This window comes from Mastigoproctus giganteus, chromosome 7 (genome assembly GCF_048544385.1).
Source record: "Mastigoproctus giganteus isolate SK-2022 chromosome 7, ASM4854438v1, whole genome shotgun sequence".
Classification (NCBI taxonomy): Eukaryota; Metazoa; Arthropoda; class Arachnida; order Uropygi; family Thelyphonidae; genus Mastigoproctus; species Mastigoproctus giganteus.
The window spans coordinates 114,729,368-114,751,815 of NC_143581.1; the positions used below are offsets into that span (position 1 = coordinate 114,729,368).

At 38.8% G+C, this 22,448-nt stretch overlaps 1 long non-coding RNA gene across 1 annotated transcript in view; it reads left to right on the forward strand.

Moving 5' to 3' along the window:
• The first annotated feature begins 706 nt into the window (after positions 1–706).
• LOC150083161 (uncharacterized) overlaps positions 707–22,448 on the forward strand; it is a 67,839-nt gene continuing 46,097 nt past the window's right edge. Inside the window, exons 1-2 of the long non-coding RNA XR_016547164.1 lie at positions 707–814; positions 13,505–13,683. This is a non-coding gene — a long non-coding RNA (uncharacterized LOC150083161). The remainder of the gene's footprint in view (positions 815–13,504; positions 13,684–22,448) is intronic.

Sequence of the window (22,448 nt, forward strand, 5' to 3'; positions counted from 1 at the left end):
TTTTATTATCCAGATATTCTGTCTTTTAAGGTCGATAAAAAGCATCCTGCGGCCGAACAACAGCACTAAATAAACAATTAAAGTTTCCCAATAAAAAAGGAAGCTGTTTTTTTTTTTTTTTTAAAGCATCTTCCTCAAAAAAATATCTACTGTTTAATTCTCTTAACAACTGTAAATCAACATACTTGATTAGGTATGTCCGTATGCGTAGTGTGACTCTTCGATGGATTATAATTTTTCCTGAAAACTGCATGCACTTGCAGCCTTCTTGGTTCACATGCATTATGAAGATGACCACTGGTTTTATACAACCTGATTATAGTCGCAAAGGTGACTCGTCAGCTGAACGCCTATATAAAATCTATGCAGAGGTTCAGATTTCACTACATGATTTATTTTCTGGTGTTGTTTGCTTCTTTTGTTGTTTGCTGCTACTTTTGTCGGAAGAAATGGCAAAGAGCAATAACGTAAGTACTACTTTACTTTAATAATTGCAAATTTTTGTGCTTTTGTAAATTAGTATTACTTTTTCTAACGAATAAATTATTTTTGTAGGATTCATATTTGGCTGAAATCTATGAAACTTTTGAAATTGTTTGCCACAGGTGAGGGACATTTTCTTTTATAATTTTTTTTTTAATTTGTGTTTTTAGTGCAAGATGGATTTATTAATACTTTTGTAACTTTTCATGAACCTAAAATGGAACTAGTTGAAGTTATCCCCGATTTTGGTCCTATTTCGCCTGATTCCGATGAGATTCCTATTCCAGAAACGAATCGGGAAGTTTAGGTAACACTGGAATCGAGTTCAATGGTAAGCATTTTTAAGAAAAAAAAAATTAATATAATTATTTAAACCAAAGTCATGTATTTCAAAAAATTATCAAGAAATGCATGTTGAAAACAGCCAAAATTTTTATAATTGTATTTTTAAGTGAAATAACAGTAAATCTCCTCCCTAAGTATTTATGGTTAAAATGACTTAAATTCCATAATGGATTTGCTAAAAATATCTCAAAAATATGCAATTTATAACCCGAATTTTAAAAATTACAAAGACATGTCTCAGATGAATTCAGGTACATATTATGATACAAATTAGGGTGCATCGCATGAAAAACAAGCTAATTGTTTTTCATGCGATGCGTCACGTATTCGGGTAATATTTTTAATTCCTTGCGAGCACACCGCATGCAAATTTACCTCATCTTTTGCGAAAACGTAAGTTCGCATTTTTCAAATTATATAATTATAATTAATTATATTATTTATAATATAATTATAATTAATTATATTATATATATACAATTATATAATTGATTATGATAATAAGATAAAAGGTTTAATATATTTCAGCGTGATGCTTATTGTCTTTATCATGTATAAAATATCGCTTGTTAGCAAGTTTCGTGAAATCTGTTTAAAATATCACTAGATATCTGTTTAAAATCTGTTTAAAATATCACTATAGCTGAATTTGTGTGAGCTAATTTGTATTCTTAGTTGTCGTTTTATGAATTGCATGGTGACTTCTTGGTTTTTAATGCTCATAATGGCAGATATTTTAAGACATTAAAAGCTTATCATTTGCATCAAGGACAATTTTCATGTCTTTATCGGTCAGAAAGAGGTATTTTAAACATTATAGCAGTGAAAGTATAGATGATATTTTCTTTCAGCATGCCATATGTAATTGCTTGTTTATGTGAATTTGTAGCCTTGTGTACTTGCGAATTTATTTGCCTTTGTTAAAAATGTATTGTGAATTCTCAGTTTTCAATGTCCTTTCGCTGATATATTAGATTTTTTTCTGGAAACATTGTTTATCTCAGATTCATCTCAGATTCACATTATAACTACAGTGACCTACGCCCTTTATTATAAGGGATTTTCAGGAAGCTCTCCTTTAGATTTATTTATTTTTCAAAAATCCACTTTTGTTCTTTATTTTTCTTTAGTCATTTAACTTTTATTGTACGAATGGAACCACACGGTCTGAATGCACGAAAACCTTTTCTAATACTTGCTTCTTATAACGTCATGGCTCGCTTAAAATGTGTTAAGGTTTTTTAGTTTTACGCGTGTGTTTCGGGGAAAACCCGATGTAGCGAATATGCTTCGCACGGAAAAGACTTGCGCAGTATACCGGTATCATTAATTTCGTGCTAGTTACCTGTTGCTGAAAATATCTATTCCGCTTTTGGTATTGTAAAAAGCATATACAAGGCTTTAACAATTAGGATTTGGAGTAATAGTATACTCATGTATAATTAGGTTCTTTTGGAATGTGATACTCTTATCACCAGATTTGATTAAATTAATTTTTATTTTATTGACCCATGGCACCTAAAAGGAAATGTGTTTTCAACGAAACGTTGCAGGAAGAGTTTCCTTTCATTAAAAAAGCTAGTACGGAAAGTTGTCAGGAGTAGATAAACTCTACAACGGGAGACATATACAGGCCCCACCTCCTCCCATGTCCCTGACCTACATACACACTTGTTCGTGGCACGGATATTATGCAATCGAGCAGGATATGTGTCACAGCATCATCAATCAAATTATGTACAAATGTGGGATGTGGATCATACGGATGATGCAGGTGGTTTATTATCAGTCAAAAATGTCAATTAAGTGACCTAATGGAATTCCAGGCGGGTTCGAGCACCAGATGTGAAGTTAAAAAAAAGCTAGTTTGAGGAACTGTATATGATAAAGCTATGAGGCAACTTCTCGTCTTTTACGTAGACCCCCATACACCTTTGTAATTGGTTCTGCCTGTCTAGTTACATTTTAATTCCATAAGGCGCATTTAGGGCTAGAGCCTCAAGCTGCGAACAAATTTAGACTATGTATATAAAGTGCTTAGCATCATAATACACAGCCATTTCTGAATAAACAGAAAATTTTTAAGGTGGCATCGTTTTAGGTTATATCTCATATTGTGAATGCCTTCACAACGAGTTGCCATGATATTGCACTACTTCGAATAAGCAACGCTTCACCTAAGGAGAAGACTAGTGTTACTTATTCTCAGAAAGGTACCACCACCCAGACAGCACTGTTTCAGGGCTATTTGTGAATTTAATGTGAAAAAAACCCATTGGACCAAATCTATTAGACCAAACAAATGAATTATAAAATTCAAATCTGAATCATAAAAAATCAAAATTTAGACGGTCATTTCACAGCTATTATGAATTAAATGTGAAAAAAAATCCATTGGACCAGAGCTATTTAACCAAACAAATTTTGAGTTATAAAATTGAAACCTATATCATGGAACTGGTTTTAATGAGAACCTAAGACATCTAGTTTTTTTTTTTTTTTTTTTCAAGAAAACTGAATTTTGTAATAGACGAAAAAAAACCCTGCTTTTTTTTTTTTTTTTTTCCAAGAAAACTGAATTTTGTAATAGACGAAAAAAACCCTGCTTTTTTTTTTTCTTCTCTAAAATAACTAAAACCAGTACTTTAGATGAACCTCATCTCCAACCAAACTGCACAGAAGAGGTGGCTCTCCCCACCTTTCCAGAAACTTATCAGACCCTAAACGCCATTTTTCCAACTGTAAAAACCTTTGCATGGAAGCAGACATTGTTTGTTTCAAGTCCCAAAGAGATCCCCTGAAGGTCCCAAACCTTTTCCGTTTTCGGAACTTCCACACATGATATTTTGCCTCGGTAATTAAAAATATCGTGAACATTTTTTTCTTGCCCAAGGGATGATCGAATTGCAAGTAAATTACCTCCTCCAACGTAAACTGTCTTATCCTTAAAAATCGACAAATTCTCTTCCAAACTTCCTGCGCGAATCGACAGTAATAAAATAAATGGTACACTGTTTCATTTTCGGTACAAAATTCGCATAATCTGTTGCCTGTCTGACTAAAGCTATACGTGATATCGTTCACCGGTATATTTCCATAACCAACCCTCCACGAAAAGTCAATACGTGATGGGTAATTTCCGCCAATTTTTAGATTTGTAAAGAACTGTGCATTAAGGTTTCCTAAATTTGGTTTTTCTGGATTTTCCGAGTTAAACAGGGCCCAGTAGAGATGTTTTAAACCACCCTTAAAAGGATCTATATCTTTCTCTCTGAACTGTGTGCACATATCCCGAATTGTTTTGTAATATTTAGGAATTGTCTCTGCTTTAGGCCCTAGATAAGTGCCTCCTTTGATTAAGGCTGTATTGAATCCCATAAAATATTTTATCAGTACCGCTACTAAATGGTTCGATTGCACCATGTTAGCCACATCCAGCAGTCTCTTACAGCTACACCTCAAATTAATTTTCGGAATACTTATTCCCCCCCTCTTCCCACGGTAAAAATAAAAATTTCTGCGCTATCTCTTGCCGTTTTCCTCCCCATAGAAACTGAAATGTTGGAACGTAAAAACGTCTCATTGTCCTAGCTGTGATTCCTGTTATAAACACCGTGTATAAGATTATAGGAAGAATTATGGTCTTAACGATAATGGATTTGTTCTCAAAGGAAAATTGTCCCACTTCCCACTCTTTTAAACTTTCCCGTATTTTTGTGGTGAGTCTGCCTACAGGTAGCATGGGACTCTCTCTAAATGGAACTCCCAATATTTGGATCGATTTATCTGACTCCACTTCTCGTTGTGGTAAAGGGCGATGAACCCATTCCCCTAACAATTTGATCCTAGTTTTGTCTTCGTTTATTTTTAACCCCGACTTCTTACCAAAAGAAGTAACGAGTGACATAAATTGTTCCACCGCATAACTCGTAGTGAGGGTGGCGGTAACATCATCCGCATATGCTATACATTTACACTGTTCTGCCGGCTGTGGCAACGGTATCCCCTGAATGACCTCAGTTCTGTCTATTCTTCCCAGTAGTGGTTCTAGAGCTAACGTAAATAATAAAGGACTAAGCGGACATCCTTGTTTAACTCCCCTTTCAATTTTAATGTTTTTCGAGATTTCTCCGTTTATCAAAAGTTGTGTGTTACTACGTGTATATAAATTTCTGAGAACTGTAAACAACTGAGATCCTATGTTCGTATCTTTAATTATAGAGAAAAGGTAGGCGTGGTCGATTCTATCGAAAGCCTTTTCTAGGTCGATTGCCACTAACGCTAACTTGTAACTTTTCCGTTTCCGATATTCTAATATATCTTTCAATAGCCAAAGGTTATATTCTATCCGCCTCCCCGGTATACCGTAGCACTGTGTGCTTCTAACTACCTGGGTTACGTCGCGTTTTAATTTAGTTGTCAAAATCTTTGCAAATATTTTATAGTCACAATTAGCCAACGTTATAGGTCGCCAGTTAGCAATTTTCGTTAAATCCCGTCCATGCTTCGGAATGAAAGTAGTATAGGCACTTAAAAAGCCTTCGGGTACAACCCCTTCCTGAAAAAAATTGTTAAAGACGGCCAAAAGAATAGGCGCTAACAAGTTCCAAAATTTCTTATAAAATTCTACCCCCAAACCATCCGGTCCCGGCGCGCGTCGTAATTTACATGATTTTAGAGCCACAGTTAGATCCCCCATAATTATTTCCCTGTCCTGTAATGCTTTTTGCTCGGGAGTGAATTGTCCAATCGCCCAAATGGAGTTGTCTCTCTCTTTTCTGCAAAGCAAACTCTTTTTCATAATAATTTACAAAACTATTCATAATAGTTGACGTTGTTGAATGTGTGTTGTCCTCGTCTTTAATTTCCTGAACCGTTTTGGCTAAATTATTTAGCCTTAGTCTTCTTTGGTAAAACGCAGCTGAAGGAGTATCAGCTTCCCTAAATTTCAACTGTATTTTCCGCGCTTTTTCTTTCTCTGCTGCCAATATTATACCGTCAATAATCGCTTGTACTTCCGCCGTTGCCCTTTCTTCCCCGCACCGTTGGTAAATTCTTTTTTCTTGGAAGAGATCTTTCAGTCTATGTCTGCGTCGTTCGTTTCTTTCCTTAATTTTGGAATAATAAAATGATTTAGCACTTTCTTTTATGTTCGCCCACATTTCCCATTCATTACCACCTTGCTCTATTATCTGTTTAACAACTGTTGTAAAGTCCCAGTCCTCTCTCTCCAGAACTGCTGGGTTGAGCTTCCAATAGCCTTTTCTCAGACTAACGTTCGTAAATAAATCTCCCGTCCACATTACTGCCAAGTGATCTGAAACTTGTCGCCCTCCCGCAAAATTTACATGCCGTATCATTGTTATTTTATCCTTCAACTGACTTGTTGCATACATGCGATCTATCCTAGTTCCTATATTATTGGCTATTCTCGTGGCCGCTCGTTTCCCCGGATTTTTTTCCCTCCAAACGTCTACCAAGTCTAATTTAGTACAAACCTCGATTAATTCACGAACTCCCCCCGTACCATAATGCGGGTTACCCGCCAGAATTTTGTCCATAATGGGGTCAGGAACGCAGTTCCAGTCCCCTGCCATTATAATCCACTGCACCCCCTCATATAGTTGCCCAGCCCCTGAAACAGAGTTTTCCTTTCTAAAGTGGAATTTGGACTATAGACACAGATTAGTCTAATTGTGCGCCCCCCATAACTCCAATCCACTGCCACAACCCGACCTTCTGTATCCCTACCTGCCAGTCGTACAGTCCCTAAAATTGGAGGAACCACTACTATTCCCACCCCTGTGGATCGATTTGTCCCAAAACTCCAAAATCCTAACAACCGGTATCTGTTTTGAAACTGCTGGATGTCCGCTAAGCTGGCGAAGTGGGTTTCTTGTAGAAACCAAATCTTCACCCCCATGTTCATCATAATTTGCCATATCATCCTTTGTTTGTTAACCGCTCTCAGACCCTGTACGTTTAACGACAGAAATGTTATTCCCGACATTATGAGCAGAACTTTACTAAAACTTCTGCTAAAATATTCCTATGTTCGGCATTTAACTTTAATTTGTTACTGGTAAGTAACACAGTGAGATCTCCAACATTTTTGTTTTTAATATTAGAAATAACGAAATCACCCCAGGTGAACTGAATATTAACTAATTGACCCTCCTCGTTTTCATTCCAAAGAAAATTCGGTTCTCCTCGAGTTTTAACAATTTCCGCCAAGCTTCGCCTATATTCCCTGTACTCTTTTGTGTTTCCTACTACATTTAACCATTCTATCCCTTCGTATTCCCTCGTTTGTATGCCATCTGAATCCGAATCAGACCCCGAAAGTGTTTTGCAATCTTTCTTACCGCCTGACAAAATTGATAACTCTTCCCCCTCTATTTGTTTTATTTCGGTCTCGTCTTGAATTTCCTCTGTTCCCCCTTTTGCTCTTTTAGTTTTACCGCTTATTTCTTCCTTCTCCCCCCGTTTATGTACATTTCGTACTGTATTTTCCGCTTCCATATCCTCTGTTGGTTCTACGTGTTCCAATTGTGTTGGCGACATATCGTACGCTATTGTAAACGTTGGTGTGATTTCTTTAGTCTGCGTCTCACCCCTCTGCGAAACTATAGTTTCCGCGCTCTCAGCGTTAGGCATATCTTTTGGTGGCTCGCTCGCTTTCTGCTGTCCTCCCCCACCAGCAACTCTTTCGGCAAATGTGCGTTCCGGGCATTGAATAAATTTATGCGTGGAAGCTCCGCATTATTTACAATTATTAAGGCAGTTGGCCGTAATATGACCGGTGCCATTACAATTAAAACAACGTGATTTTTGGCATTCTGCTCCCAAATGGTCTTTACCTCCACACCTCAAACAAACTTTTTGAACTCCTGGGTAATTTATTAATAACCTATGACCCATCAAATCGATGATGTTTGGCACGGGCGTTTTCATGTCCATATGTATTTGCACCGTACCTGTTTCCACGCCTGGCCATTCCTCATATTCTTTTCTATGAATCTTAACCACCTTACCAAACTTGTTAAAAAAAACTCTCGACAGGACCATTAGACATTTCTACCGGAAATCTGTCAATAGTAACCACTTTGCGTATGTTACCAATTTGCACAGGTTTGATCATTACGTTTCTAACAGAAAACCCTTTCAAGACCTTTTCTCGTGCCTCTATTGTTTTCAAGACCAACTGATATTTCTGCCTCGGTAAAGGAGTTAAACCTTTTATCTCGTGAACCGAAACAACCTGAGTCACTCCTTGCATTACCTCTCTAATTGGACAAACCTCTGTAGTCTGAAACTCGACTGTTCTTTCTCTAAAGAAGAACTGCGCCATAATTAATCTCGGTTCCTTAAGGAAAAATGAAAAAATCCCGTGTCCTGCCTGACACCAGCAAAACGAAAAAAGAAAATATCTAACTTGGCAGAAATAAATTTCAAAGAAACGTAAAACAAAAGAAAATCAATCACTTACTACCCTCCTAAAGGAGGTTCCCCACAAAGGGGAAACCTCAGCTGAAAGGACCGCCGCTAACCTCTCGATGCGATCGAACACTCTCTTCAACCTTCAGAACGAGAAGAACACTGATGAACGAAATAATTCACAAAACAGCCACTAGACGGCACTGTTTCAGGGCTATTTGGCCCTTCTTCAGTGAGTGGGTAGGTACCCAAGTGATGCAATGATGGCAAAAACAGTTATGAAGTATAACTCCACAATATGAGAGATGCCTGATGGTGTATGATGTATTTAGACTAAGGCGCATTTAGGGCTAGAGCCTCAAGCTGCGAACAAATTTAGACTATGTATATAAAGTGCTTAGCATCATAATACACAGCCATTTCTGAATAAACAGAAAATTTTTAAGGTGGCATCGTTTTAGGTTATATCTCATATTGTGAATGCCTTCACAACGAGTTGCCATGATATTGCACTACTTCGAATAAGTAACGCTTCACCTAAGGAGAAGACTAGTGTTACTTATTCTCAGATAGGTGAATCTGAGAATAAGTAACACTACGTGAATAAGTGAATCAGACCTATCTGAGAATAAGTAACACTAGTCTTCTCCTTAGGTGAAGCGTTACTTATTCGAAGTAGTGCAATATCATGGCAACTCGTTGTGAAGGCATTCACAATATGAGATATAACCTAAAACGATGCCACCTTAAAAATTTTCTGTTTATTCAGAAATGGCTGTGTATTATGATGCTAAGCACTTTATATACATAGTCTAAATTTGTTCGCAGCTTGAGGCTCTAGCCCTAAATGCGCCTTAGTCTAAATACATCATACACCATCAGGCATCTCTCATATTGTGGAGTTATACTTCATAACTGTTTTTGCCATCATTGCATCACTTGGGTACCTACCCACTCACTGACGAAGGGCCAAATAGCCCTGAAACAGTGCTGCTAGGGGGAGCTTGATGATGTCCGGAGTTTCCGAGAATAGGTAACAACAGCCTTCTCCACTGGGGAAGCGTTGCCTATTCGAGGAGTTTCTGAGTTTTTGAGTGGTGTGAGTTGAAGGAGTTACTGTCCCTTTCATTCTTCTACACTGTTTCTTTTCCTCTTCCACTCCTACTATAACTTTCCCTCTACCTTTTTTGCTTTTCTAAGTCTAATAGGGACAAGTGGATATTCGAGTAGATATTCACATACATACATCAAATAGCCCTGAAACAGTGCTGCTAGGGGAAGCTTGATGATGTCCGGAGTTTCCAAGAATAGGTAACAACAGTCTTCTCCACTGGGGAAGCGTTGCCTATTCGAGGAGTTTATGAGTTTTTGAGTGGTGTGAGTTGAAGGAGTTACTGTCCCTTTCATTCTTCTACACTGTTTCTTTTCCTCTTCCACTCCTACTATAACTTTCCCTCTACCTTTTTTGCTTTTCTAAGTCTAATAGGGACAAGTGGATATTCGAGTAGATATTCACATACATACATCAAATAGCCCTGAAACAGTGCTGCTGGGGGGAGCTTGAGGATGTCCGGAGTTTCCATGAATAGGTAACAACAGCCTTCTCCACTGGGGAAGCGTTGCCTATTCGAGGAGTTTATGAGTTTTTGAGTGGTGTGAGTTGAAGGAGTTACTGTCCCTTTCATTCTTCTACACTGTTTCTTTTCCTCTTCCACTCCTACTATAACTTTCCCTCTACCTTTTTTGCTTTTCTAAGTCTAATAGGGACAAGTGGATATTCGAGTAGATATTCACATACATACATAAATAGCCCTGAAACAGTGCTGTCTGGGTGGTGGTACCTATCTGAGAATAAGTAACACTAGTCTTCTCCTTAGGTGAAGCGTTACTTATTCGAAGTAGTGCAATATCATGGCAACTCGTTGTGAAGGCATTCACAATATGAGATATAACCTAAAACGATGCCACCTTAAAAATTTTCTGTTTATTCAGAAATGGCTGTGTATTATGATGCTAAGCACTTTATATACATAGTCTAAATTTTAATTCCATTTGATTGGAGCGTCATTAACGTTTTCTGATTGGTGGTTTTCTTCTTGTTTGGAAAAGGTATCGTTGTTCGCATTTCACGACCCAGAATATCAGGTGTTCGAGACGATATTCCTGATTTTAATAAAAACAGTTAAGCGAATGCATGCAACTTTAAAAAAAAAAGTACACTACTGCTATTTTAGAGATGTACGATGATATTTCTGAGATATTATGTTCACAAACACAAAAGACAGTTTTTTCATAACAATTTTTTCCTTCTAATATTAATGAACTGGGGCCACTTAGTTTGTATTTCCGTGTAAGGCAATGAAACTGTTTCAAATTACCTGTATAACATATCACTTCTCAAAGATGGGTTTAACCACCACATAACCCATCTGTTTTTACTATGCGTTATCTTCAATGAACTCAATTAATAGAGGTTTGGTATGGGTAATTTTAAGAAATGTACACCGAAATTGAGAGTCTTCTAGATGAGCAGAAAACCCACTACACTATTATTATGGGAGACTTCAATGCTAAGGTTGGAAAAAGACAAAACAGCGCAGAAAGGGGAACTATAGGAAATTTTGGAATTGGTGAAAGAAATGAAAGAGGTGAAAGACTTGTGGAATTTGAAGAATCTCAAGGACTGTCAGTAATGAACACTTTTTTCAAGAAAATGGTGAACAGAAAGTGGACATGGAAGAGTCCAAATGGATTAACTACTAATGAAATCGACTTCATCCTCACTAATAGAAGATATATTGTGAATGATATTACCGTCCTGAATAAGGTAAATGTTGGAAGTGATCACAGAATGGTAAGATGTACACTTGATATAGATGTAGGAAAGGAAAGGAAAAAACTGACTCCAGTAAATAATACAAAGGTCTTTGAGATAACAGAAGAGGAGAAAAAGCAGTATGTACTGGAACATAAGAACAAGTTTGAGCTTCTGCAGACTGCTCAGGACCAAGATATCGACGAGTAATATTACAACTTTCTGAAAGTGACAAAGCCCAAGAAACCTATAGGGAAAAAGAAATCCAAAGAAGAAAACAATTAGTCAAGAAACACTTGTCATGATGAACCGAAGACGACAAATGAAGAGCAAGAAAAACACTGACAGGGAGAAAATTGAGTATACTGAGTTATGCAAAGCCATTAGAAAGAGACTCAGAGAGGACATAAGAAGATTTAACACAAGAAAAGTAGAACAAGCATTAAGGGAAAACAAAGCATTTAAATCAGCAGCCATGAGCAGTAATACAGAAAGACAAATGACACTGAAACTGAAGAATAGCGATGGTGTACTTATAAACAGCAGAGAAGGCATAATTGAAATAGCGGGAGACTACTATAGAGAATTATACAAGGAGCAAGGAAATGATTCCAGCAGTGGGGAAGATGGATTGCAAAGTAGCAACACATACGACATACCCGATATTCTTCCTGACGAGATAGAACATGCATTGATGAAAATGAAGAATCAGAAAGCCCCGGGGGAAGATGAAGTTACTCTGGAGTTGTTAAAATTGGGAGGAAGAGACATAACACGAAAACTGGCAAGGCTCTTCACAAAGTGCATTAGAAAAGGTGTGACGACTAAGCAGTGGAATAATGCAATAATAGTTTTGCTGCATAAGAAAGGCGATAAATCAGAAATTGGAAATTATAGACCAATTAACTTGTTATCCCACATCTACAAGTTGTTCACAAGGGTCATTACTAACAGATTAGAGAAAATACTTAATTTTTTCATTCTATGGATCACCTTCACGTAATATCACAACTAATGGAGAAAGGAAATGAATATAAAACACCATTATGCCTGGCATTTGTGGATTATGAAAAGGCATTTGACTCCATACAGCATAAGGCAATGTTTCGGGCACTGCAAAGACAAGGCATAGATACCCCACATATTATGATTTTGAAGAAAATATATGAGAGTGCTACCTCCTTTATTAGACTAGACAAAGACAGTAGGAAATTTAAAATCGAGAAAGGAGTTCAACAAGGAGACACAATATCTCCGAAGCTGTTTACTGCTGCCCTTGAGGAAGCTTTCAGACGATTAGACTGGTCGCAGAAAGGAGTCAATGTGAACGGAGAGTACCTAAACCATTTACGATTTGCAGATGACGTTGTGGTCATAAGCCACGATCCCTAAGAATTAGAGGAAAATCTTAATCAGTTATGCACAGTTAGTAAGGATTTTGGACTAAAGTTGAATATGGCTAAAACAAACGTAATGATGAACAAGTATCCCCCAGAAAGGGAAATAATGATTGAAGAAGCAGTAATTGAAAAGGTGGAGTCATATACTTATCTGGGACAAGTTATTAGCTGTAATAATGATAAATGGCTGGAAGTCAAGAGAAGAATAAATTTTGGATGGATAGCATTCAGGAAATATAGTCACATACTGAAGAGTAATATCCCAGTTTGTCTGAAACGTAAAATAATGAACCGATGTGTACTCCCCACCATGACTTATGGAAGTGAAACTTGGGCACTCACCAAAAGAGTGGAAGAGAAGCTGAGAACTACACAGCGAAGAATGAAACGAATTATATTGGGAATCAGACTGTTAGATAAGAAGAGAAACACATGGATTAGGCAGCAAACTCAAGTAAAGGACATTCTTATCAAAACTAAAGAACTAAAATGGTCAGGGCACATAGCTCGAAGACATGATGACAGATGGACTAAGAAAATAACAGAATGGTATCCAAGAGGAGCTAGAAGAAAACCTGGAAGACAAAGGCGGAGATGGATAGATGAAATTCATGAGTTTGTGGGTAGTAAATGGATGGCCAGTGCTCAAAACAGAAGGAACTGGAAAATTGCTGGAGAGGCCTTCATCCTGCAGTGGATTGAAAATGGCTGATGATGATGATGATGATGGGTGGTTTGTTTGTGTTCAAAATGTCAGGTATTCAATTTTATTTTTTAAAATTATTATTATTTATTTTATTTATTTTTTTGTACATTTAATCAGTCATAAATTTACATAATGTTATTTACAGTAACCCAGACACTAGAAAAAATATATGGTTGAATCAATACAAGATCAGACTTAATAATGTTTTTTTATATAAGAATATTTTCTGATATACGAAAATAATACTAACTCAGAAATTCATTCTTATAATAATATTTGTTTATAAAGACAGTTTTAATAATATTAGTTTTATACTAGCTCAGAAAGTCAGCTGACAAAACGTATCATCATCAGAATCGTTAGCAAAGAAATGTCTTGAGAGGACAGTTGCATAAACGATGTGAATACAGCCATGACACACCACCCATCGGTCGATGTGTTAAATTCAGAATTGATGCCGCTACGAGCATTGTGTTTTCCTATTCCATTCAGGAAAGGTATGATATGAAAGCTAATGCATGATTAAGCTTAAATTCCTCTTGACAAATTTATATTCTTCATTTTTTGATTTAGACATCCTCTTCTTCTTACTAAACGAAATTACCCCGCCGTCACTCGTTCTGTTATATGCAACATTAAGAACAGTGCACTTACCAGAAGCTATTTCATGTTTTTCAGAAATGTTCTGATGAAGACTCGGCATTCAGTTGAATGGTTGAATTTGTGTGCATCGGTTGCAAGGGAACGGAATTTTTCTCGATGATGTATCTCAAAAGAGTAATTTTCAAACTAATTTTAGATGGAATGAATCAAAAAGTAATTTTTAAACTGAATTCAGTTGGATCACACCGCAACATACAAAGAAAATACTAACTTTTTTAAATATGTGCACACAAAACAAGATCAATAAAAGGCACTTACTAAAATAAAGCAGCCACTGAAGAGAAGTCTTTTACCCTGATGGTGAATATTGACAATGTGTGAACACACACATATATCAACCCCTCTTATTTATTTATTTTATTTATTTATTTTTTTTTTGTTGGTGGTGGAGCCAACAGTCATTGCTACTTGTCAAGTGGGCCCATTATTCTTGAGTGTTTTTTTTTTTTTTTTTCCCTCTGACAATCTCCAGCTAGCTGTGAGCAGACAGTACCGAGGTCTGGATTTTTAGCAACCAAAAACCAGTCCAACCAGTTGATAACTAATATGTTTTTTTTTTCTAGGTCACATTTTCTAGGAGAAATAAATAAAAATGAAGAAAAAAAACCGCTATAGATAGGAGTCAGCCAAAAGGAGTACTAGTTCTGCGATTTGATGTCATTAAGTTTTTGAGTGTAGGGCTCAAGCAATTTAACAATGATTCGAACACTAGTAGTTGTAAGTTAGAGGGGGAGGGAAGACTGAAGTCTGGGGGGAAAGACAGAGATATGGGGTTCATAGAGAAGATGACCTCGAAGTAGTGGAACAGGCCTGCCAACCAGAGCGGAAAGAGGGGAAGACCAGAAGTAACCTCACCCTCCTGCCCCGTGAGTGGGCGCCTCCGTAGCCAGGTGAGAAGGAGCACACGATTCTTGATTAGACCGGGGTTCGAGCCAGTCACCACCAAATACGGAGGATGCGAAAAGGTCAAGGGAATGACCACCGCATATTCCCGGAGCATTATGGCCTTAGTTGCTAATGCTCCTAACAAACAAATAACAAACAAACAAACAAACCCCGTGAGTGGAGGACCACGCAAGGGAGCGTGGCTAGGAAGGCCTAATGGCAGCGGCTGAGCTGTACTGGTGGTTGTATCTCACCTGGGACAATATGCCGACCAGGAACAGCCAACAGCATCGATAAGGTTCCCATGGCCATTCATCCATCTGGTGGAGAGGCTGGAACTGAACATGCAATTTATATTATTTGCTCACTCACAATTTTTTTTTTTTTTCCTTTTCTCTTTTCTTTGCTTTTTATATATATATTTTTTTCCTTTTCTTTTTTTTCTTTGCATTTTATAGTTTTTTTTTCCTACATTTCTCGGCAACATTTTATAGTTTTTACATTTTACAACTTTTTATACTTTTTTTTTTTTTCATTCATCCATCATTCTCATTCACACCAGGGAGGGGTAACTTATTAAACAAGCAAAACTGACACCAAGCTGTCAATCTCGCCTGTCCAATTATTGCTTTTAAAATAATTTAATGCATTGCTTTAAAGACAAAGCAACAATTAAACAAGCAATAATTTAAAGAAAGCTCACACAATTTAAATGACATACAAATAATAATAAAAAAAGAACACACACATTTATATTACAATTATACTAACGCTAAATTTTTCCTTTTTTAAAACAAACTTCCTGTCATACTTTTACATTCTGCTTTCGACATTTATACAATCAACACACTATTGCTCGCATTCATTCACTCGTCCAGGCAACACTTTTACACCCTTGCATTCACACAGCCCATTTCACTCAGACTCCACAGTCATTTGCTAATTTTACTCAATTTTCGCATTTACTCTTTCCGCACTTGCTCCTTCTCACACATTCATCCCTCACACACCCAGTGGCATTAATTATCATAAACTCATCGTTCCTAGCATTTCCTTTCATACTTTCGCCTTTACATTCACTCCAATTCTCATTCATTCAATCCTCACTCATACTAGCATACTTCAGAAACCTGTAGCTTACTAGTTTTTTTCCAGCTGACAGGTAACCCTGGCTGCATGTCTATACCAGTCTCTTTAAAGTCCTTTCCGTGAGTGTTGTCATGTTTGGGAACTCAGTCTGTTTTGGTTGGTCCTATGCTATGATGAGGGCAATACCAGCCTGCTTTTATTCCCATCAGTCACATTTGGTTATTTTTCTACCTCTATGGTCCACTGGCAATGAGCCAAAGCAGTCCCCAGGGGCAGGGCGTCAACTCTGGCAAAGTCCCGGTAATTTCTGAGTCAATTCAGGTATGGGGTTCATATGGGGATATGGGGTTCAGTCATGTAGAGGTTTTGTTATTCACTGGGCATGGGGAGGGAAATGGACTGGTTATATATTTGGTCTATTGATTTGCTACAGGGACAGGTTGAATAGCCTGTCTCTGCAGGTTTCGGCGGATTTCAAAAATGGTTTGAGCATACTTGGTGAAGGCCTTGTAAAAGACCTTCTCCATGATGAATTGATGTTCTTGGCCCCTAGGAAGGGGTATAATTTCTGTAATTAACTGTCTACATTGATTTTCATAGATTACGCAGTCATATACAACGTGTGCCCAGTCCTCGCTATCGCCACAGGTACAGGGGGTTATCGGCCAGTCCCAAAGAGAGCAGGTACCAGGTGTGTGGGTGGGGATGCAGGCAAGATTTGTTGCATCCAAAGCGTATTTGATCAGTTCCTTGTTCACGCCAGGCACGCCAGGTATTTGTGTGTTTCAGGGTACCTGGAGTGGTGCAGAAGAGGCAGTAGTTTGAGATGCGTAGCCCGAAGATTTGTAGCTTGACTGAGGTAAAAAGGATGTAGTGCCAAAGTCGCCACTGGATGCCTGCATCCAATTTGGAACATTTCGTCCTGTATGGAAAGTTCCACTGGAAGTTAGATGATGGCTCGTGAAGCGCGGAGAAAGGTGCAGGAAGAACTTGGCAAGTGAATGACGGTAAGATCGTGGCTGTGTGGTGTAACATGATTAGCTGATACATGTTTTTTAGCGGTGCAGGAGACAGAGGTACAATGTTTTCTGGTGTAGTGTGATGACGAAGGTTGGTGCTGGTGAGGATCCGGCGACATCCCCAATCTTTTTAGCTGTAGTGATGTCTGGAAGGGCTTTTACAATCGCCGATTTTAAAAGCTCGTGCTGCTGCTCTGAATTTACGGTTTTAATTGGCAGGTCTTCGGAACTCTTCCATTCTAGGTGAGAGGGTCAGGAGGGCGCCTATGGTCCCAATTCCTTCTCAGTTCCATGTAGAAAAAACGAGGTGATCATCAGTTGTCGGGTCTGTTATTCTTTTATTGTAGAAGAGGGGTTATGAGAGTATTGCGGGAAGTGATATGGTAAAGGTGAAGCTTCCCTCAAGAGTGTGGTGAAGGTCAAGCTTCTTTCAGCGGTGCAGTGCGTCTTTGTAGAGGAGTAGTAGTCTTAGGGGTGCTGGTCTCATGTCTATTCTTAAGAATGTTGAGAGAGAGAGAGCCCTCTTGTGGCTGTTGCTAGTAGTTAACTGTGGTGGCAGAATATGAGTTTTTCATTTCCAACGTCTTTAGAAGAAAGGTGATCTACAAGGCTGTGATTTTGTCTTCAAGAGAGACTAGCCCCTGAACCCCGTGACTGAGCGGCTTGCAAATTTAGAGAAGGACATCCAGTTGGTTTTGTTCCAAAGGAAGCTCCGTATAGATGCCTGGATTTGGTGGAGGAAGTCACTAGGCAGAGTGAAAAATTTGAGGGTGTGCCAGAGAACGCTTGCAGCCAGCTTGTTGACCACAAGCACTCTTCCTCTCAGCGAAGATGTAGCGCGCACTCTTCTCCATTTCCCGAGTACCGTGTTGAAACAACTCAGCAATTGGGGTCAGTTTTTCTGGAAGAAAAGGAGGGTATTGCCTAGATTCACACCTAGATATTTTTGTCCCAATTTAGAACATGTGCATTGGATGGGTGAGTCAGTTCGGATTTTCCTGGTGCCAGCCCGGAGACTGCTGGTCTTACCTTGCACTGCTCCTATTGTAATGAGCAGTAGCCTGGAAAACAAGGTGCAGGGAACTTTAGAGATTGCTGGCAGTCATTGCAGTACAAGTAAACACGTAGGTTGTGTTAGGGTAGCTAGGAATAGGATGCATGTATACTTGCGTGTACACCAATGCTAGGAGTTTGGTAAATAAATTTGATGCATTTAAGGTATTTCTCAAAATATCAAAGACAGATACTGTTGGGATATCAGAGACGTGGTGTCACACAGATATAACGAATGCAGAACCAGAATTTGGGGAGTACAATGTGGACAGAAAGTATAGACAGGATAGGAAGGGAGGAGAGGTTATACTATTAGTTAGGAAACACACAAAAGCCAAGGAAGTGAAGCCAGTCGACATCTCTGGACAGTGCAGTGTCGAGTCAGTTTGGTGTGACATAAGCATTGGGAGATCAAAATTGAGAGTAGGAGTGTGCTATAGGCCTAATGACTCTGATGAGTATAATAAGAAACTGTACAGGGAAATAGAGTGGTCCAGTAAATCAGAGTCTTATAATGGAGGATTTTTATTTCCCAGATATTGACTGGAATTTGTGGGTTTGTCAGTCACACACTAGCAAGGCTTTTGTGAATTTATTGGATGATTGTTTTCTACATCAGCATGTTCGGGAGAAAACTAGAGGGAGTAGTACTCTTAATCTGATTATCAGTAGTGATTCTTCATGCATTAAGAATCTGCAGATAAAGGAACCACTAGATGGCAGCGATCACAGTGTGCTGAAGTGAGATTTAGTCAAAGAGGTAACTTCCATCAGGGGTAAAGGGAAGGGTTTTTGCTTTCGTAAAGGCGACTACGATGATCTGAAACAGTATTTAAATTCTATACAGTGGGACCAACTGATGATGTTACTAATGATGCAAATTGAAAATGGGAAGCATTCAAAGAATTTATCTTGGAAGCTACTAGGCTTTACATAACAACTAAGAAATATTGTTCAAGGTTTAGGCCTAAATGGATGTCAGATAAACTAATGAGACATTTGGCAGAGAAGAAATATGCATGGGATACATGTAAATTAACATGTGGCACAAGAAGCCTATGATAGATATAAGTTGATCTGTAACCAAGTTACAAAGGTGGTTAGGCAGGCGAAGGCAGATTACGAGAAATCTTTGCCAAAGGATGCAAAAAAAAAACAAAACAGAAAATAGTTCTGTACCTGTGTAAACTCTAGAAGGAAACGGATGAATCAGATTGGTCCACTGGATATTGAGGGTTCAACTGTTGATGATCCCGCTCAGGTGGCTAACAAACTAAATGAGTATTTCGCATCTACATTCACACATGAGGACTTATTCACGAAGGGGATGCGAGAGGTGAAGTAAACTCTGGCAGTGAGCTAGATGATTTTGTAATAACTGAGAGGAAAGTGGAGGAGAAATTGTTGAGGATAAACATAAAAAAGGCACCCGGGGTGGATGGGATCTATCCAGTTATATTAAAGGAGGCAGCAAAGGAAGTAAGCAAACCCTTAGCCATAACTATGAGAGCTTCTTTGGACTCACGGGAGGTACACATAGACTGGAAATGTGAAAATGTGACCCAAATTTACAAAGGAGAATCAAAGGCTGACGCAAGTAATTATAGACCTGTGAGTTTAACTTCTGTTCCAGGAAAAGTAATGGAGGCAGTGGTTAAAGAAGCACTCCAGGATCATCTGGACAAAACTACAGTTATAGCTCGGACACAGAACGGTTTTGTTAAGGGGAAGTCTTGTTTGACCAATTTTATTGGATACTATGATGCAGTCACAAAAGAACTGGATGCAGGGAATAACTTTGATATTATATATTTGGATCTTAGGAAGGCTTTTGATACTGTTGCACATGGAAGACTGTGTGCACAAATTGGAGCAGTGTGGTATTGAAGGCAAATTACTACTATGGATAAAGGGATGGTTGAGAGGGAGAAGACAGAGGGTGGTGTTGGGTCCATTGTTGTTTTCTGTATTTATAAATGACATTGGTGATGGTATATCGAGCTTAATATCCAAGTTTGCAGACGATACAAAGGTTGGCAGAGTTGTTAAGGATACTACTGACATTATGCTGCTGCAATAGGATCTGGAAAGGTTGAGCAGATGGGCTGAGAGTTGGCAAATGAAGTTTATCATTAACAAATAAAAAGTACTACATATGGGAAACAGTAACCCCAGAGTAACGTGTCAACTCTGTGGTACGACACTGACAGTGGTAGAGAATGAAAAGGACTTGGGGGTGATTCTGCAGGCAGATATGAAGTTTTCTGAGCAGTTCAGACGGGCTGCAAGAGTAGCGCATGGTGTCTTGTCAATGATATACAGGAATTTTTCTATCAGGGATAAGGAGGTGATTATTCCCTTGTATACGGCAATGGTCAGGCCACACCTTGAGTACTGTATATAGGTCTGGAGGCCTCATTTCAAGAAGGATGTAGAGTTGCTGGAACGAGTACAGAGAATGGCAACAAGATTAGTGAATGGAACAAAGGATTGCTCTTACGAAGAAAGGCTTAAAACTTGCAAATTATAGTGTCTGGAAACTAAGCACGTGCGATGTGATCTGATTGGGGTATAAAGCCTTGAATGGCTTGAGCATGCTCAATGCTGATGGGATTCTTCCTCTTTCTCAGCATAATCACCTGAGAGGGCATAAATTCAAATTGAGGAAGGACAGATGTAGGATAGATGTGCGGAAATTTGCCCTTAGCCAGCGGGTAGTTGGTCGGTGGAACAAACTTCCATCCTTTGTTCGGGATGGAAGTTTGTTCCTTGGCACGTGATCCTCGGGCATAGAGATCGTGAGATTTTTGGATGTTTTCAAATTCACTATCGTGGTGAATTACAATTGCTACATCATCAGGGCATGCTGACTATGTTAGTTTAAGATGAGGCGGGTCTGGTAGCAGTGTTCTTCGGGTTTGTAGACCGGTAGCAATTTTATTGAGGAAAGGTTCAATGGCAATTGTGCGTAGTCGCCCAGAGAGTGGGTAGCCTTGTTTTATCTCTCTGGAGTAAGGAAGGTTTCTGTTGAGCTGGTTATTGACTTTCAAGCAGAATTTGGCATCTCTGTATAGCAGATGGATAGTTCGGATGATGTTGGGCCCATATCAAAATGGTTTCAGCATTTCAAGCAGGTAGCAGTGTTCAACTCTGTCGAATGCCTTTTTCTGGTCAAGGCTAATTAGTGCTAGAAATTCCTGTTGGCTGTTTGCAGTGGAGAGAAGATCACGGATCAGATGAAGATTGTTGTGTATTGATCTTTCTGATACTTAGTATGTCTGTTGACGATCGCCTCAGAAAAAAATTTAGAATCTGTGTTCATTAAAGTTATTGTGCCCCAGTTTTAGATGTTTGTGCGATCTCCTTTCTTGCGTATCAGTCGTGCGACAGAGATAGACCTTGGGATTGCGAGCCTTCAAGCATTCATAAGAGAAGCACTCCGAGTTGATCCCAGAAGTTTTGGAAGAATTCCAAAGTTAGACCGTCCAGATCTGGAGATTTATTTTTGGGAAGTGTTTTGCACGCTGCTGTAAATTCTTTTAGGATGTTTGGTGTCTCTATGCTGTGTTGGACTTTTAGGTGGATTTTTTTGTGTCCTGAAAGGATTTCCTCGGTTGCTTTTGTAGAGGTTTCTTGGGAACTGTATATTTCTTGATAAAATCTAATTGCTTCACAGAAGATTTGCTCCGGGTCTTCAGTAATGTTTCCGTCTTGGAACTCAGTGGCAGTGATGGTGGTTGCTTTGTGGCGTCTGTCCGCGTTCTAATGAGAAAAAGTATTTGGTTCGAGCGTCGGAAAGAGTTATGTGGGCGTGTCTTGATCTCAGCAGGGCGCCTTTGATTGAGTGTTTCAAGCGATTTTGAATCGCTTGTAGTCTTGACTGATGGGCAAGACTATCAGGTGGCAGTTGTTTCAGTCTTTGGTCAAGTTGGTAGATGTTAATACGTTTTTGTTGGCTCTTCTGATGGTTTCGGATTTGTGAGAATGATCTCAGTTAATTTTAAATCTAGGTCACCATGTGTTCATGGGTTCCAGTCTGTCTTTGCCTTGCGCAAGGTTGGATATCAGGTCTTGTAGTTTAGAGATATATTCTATGTCTTGAAAAAGGCTATTGTTGAACGTCCAATAATTTGGTGAGAAGGAGATATGTGTGATGCTTCTGATGGTATATGTCTGATGCTTCTGACCAGGGAAACGGTGTGCTTTGTAATGTAGTATCTGTCCAATCGGGTTTGATAATGAAATCTTCGTGATGCTGTATTTGCTGATCTCCAGGTGTAGGACTTTTCTTCTGTGTGCTGGTATCTAAATGCTTCGACCAGTTCATTGTTGTTTACCAGGGCCTGCAGGTTGTTGATTAACATTGTGCGATGTTCACTGCATCGCGCACTGCCATTTCTGGATCAAGAGTGCAGTTGAAATCGCCAGCAAGAATTATGTGTTTCTAATCTATTGCAGAGCGATGGCTCTCAAAATGCTTTCGCTTTTGCAGGTTCGGCCATATTACACACACATGTACACAGGTCGATTCCACGTGCAGTCACTGCACAGAA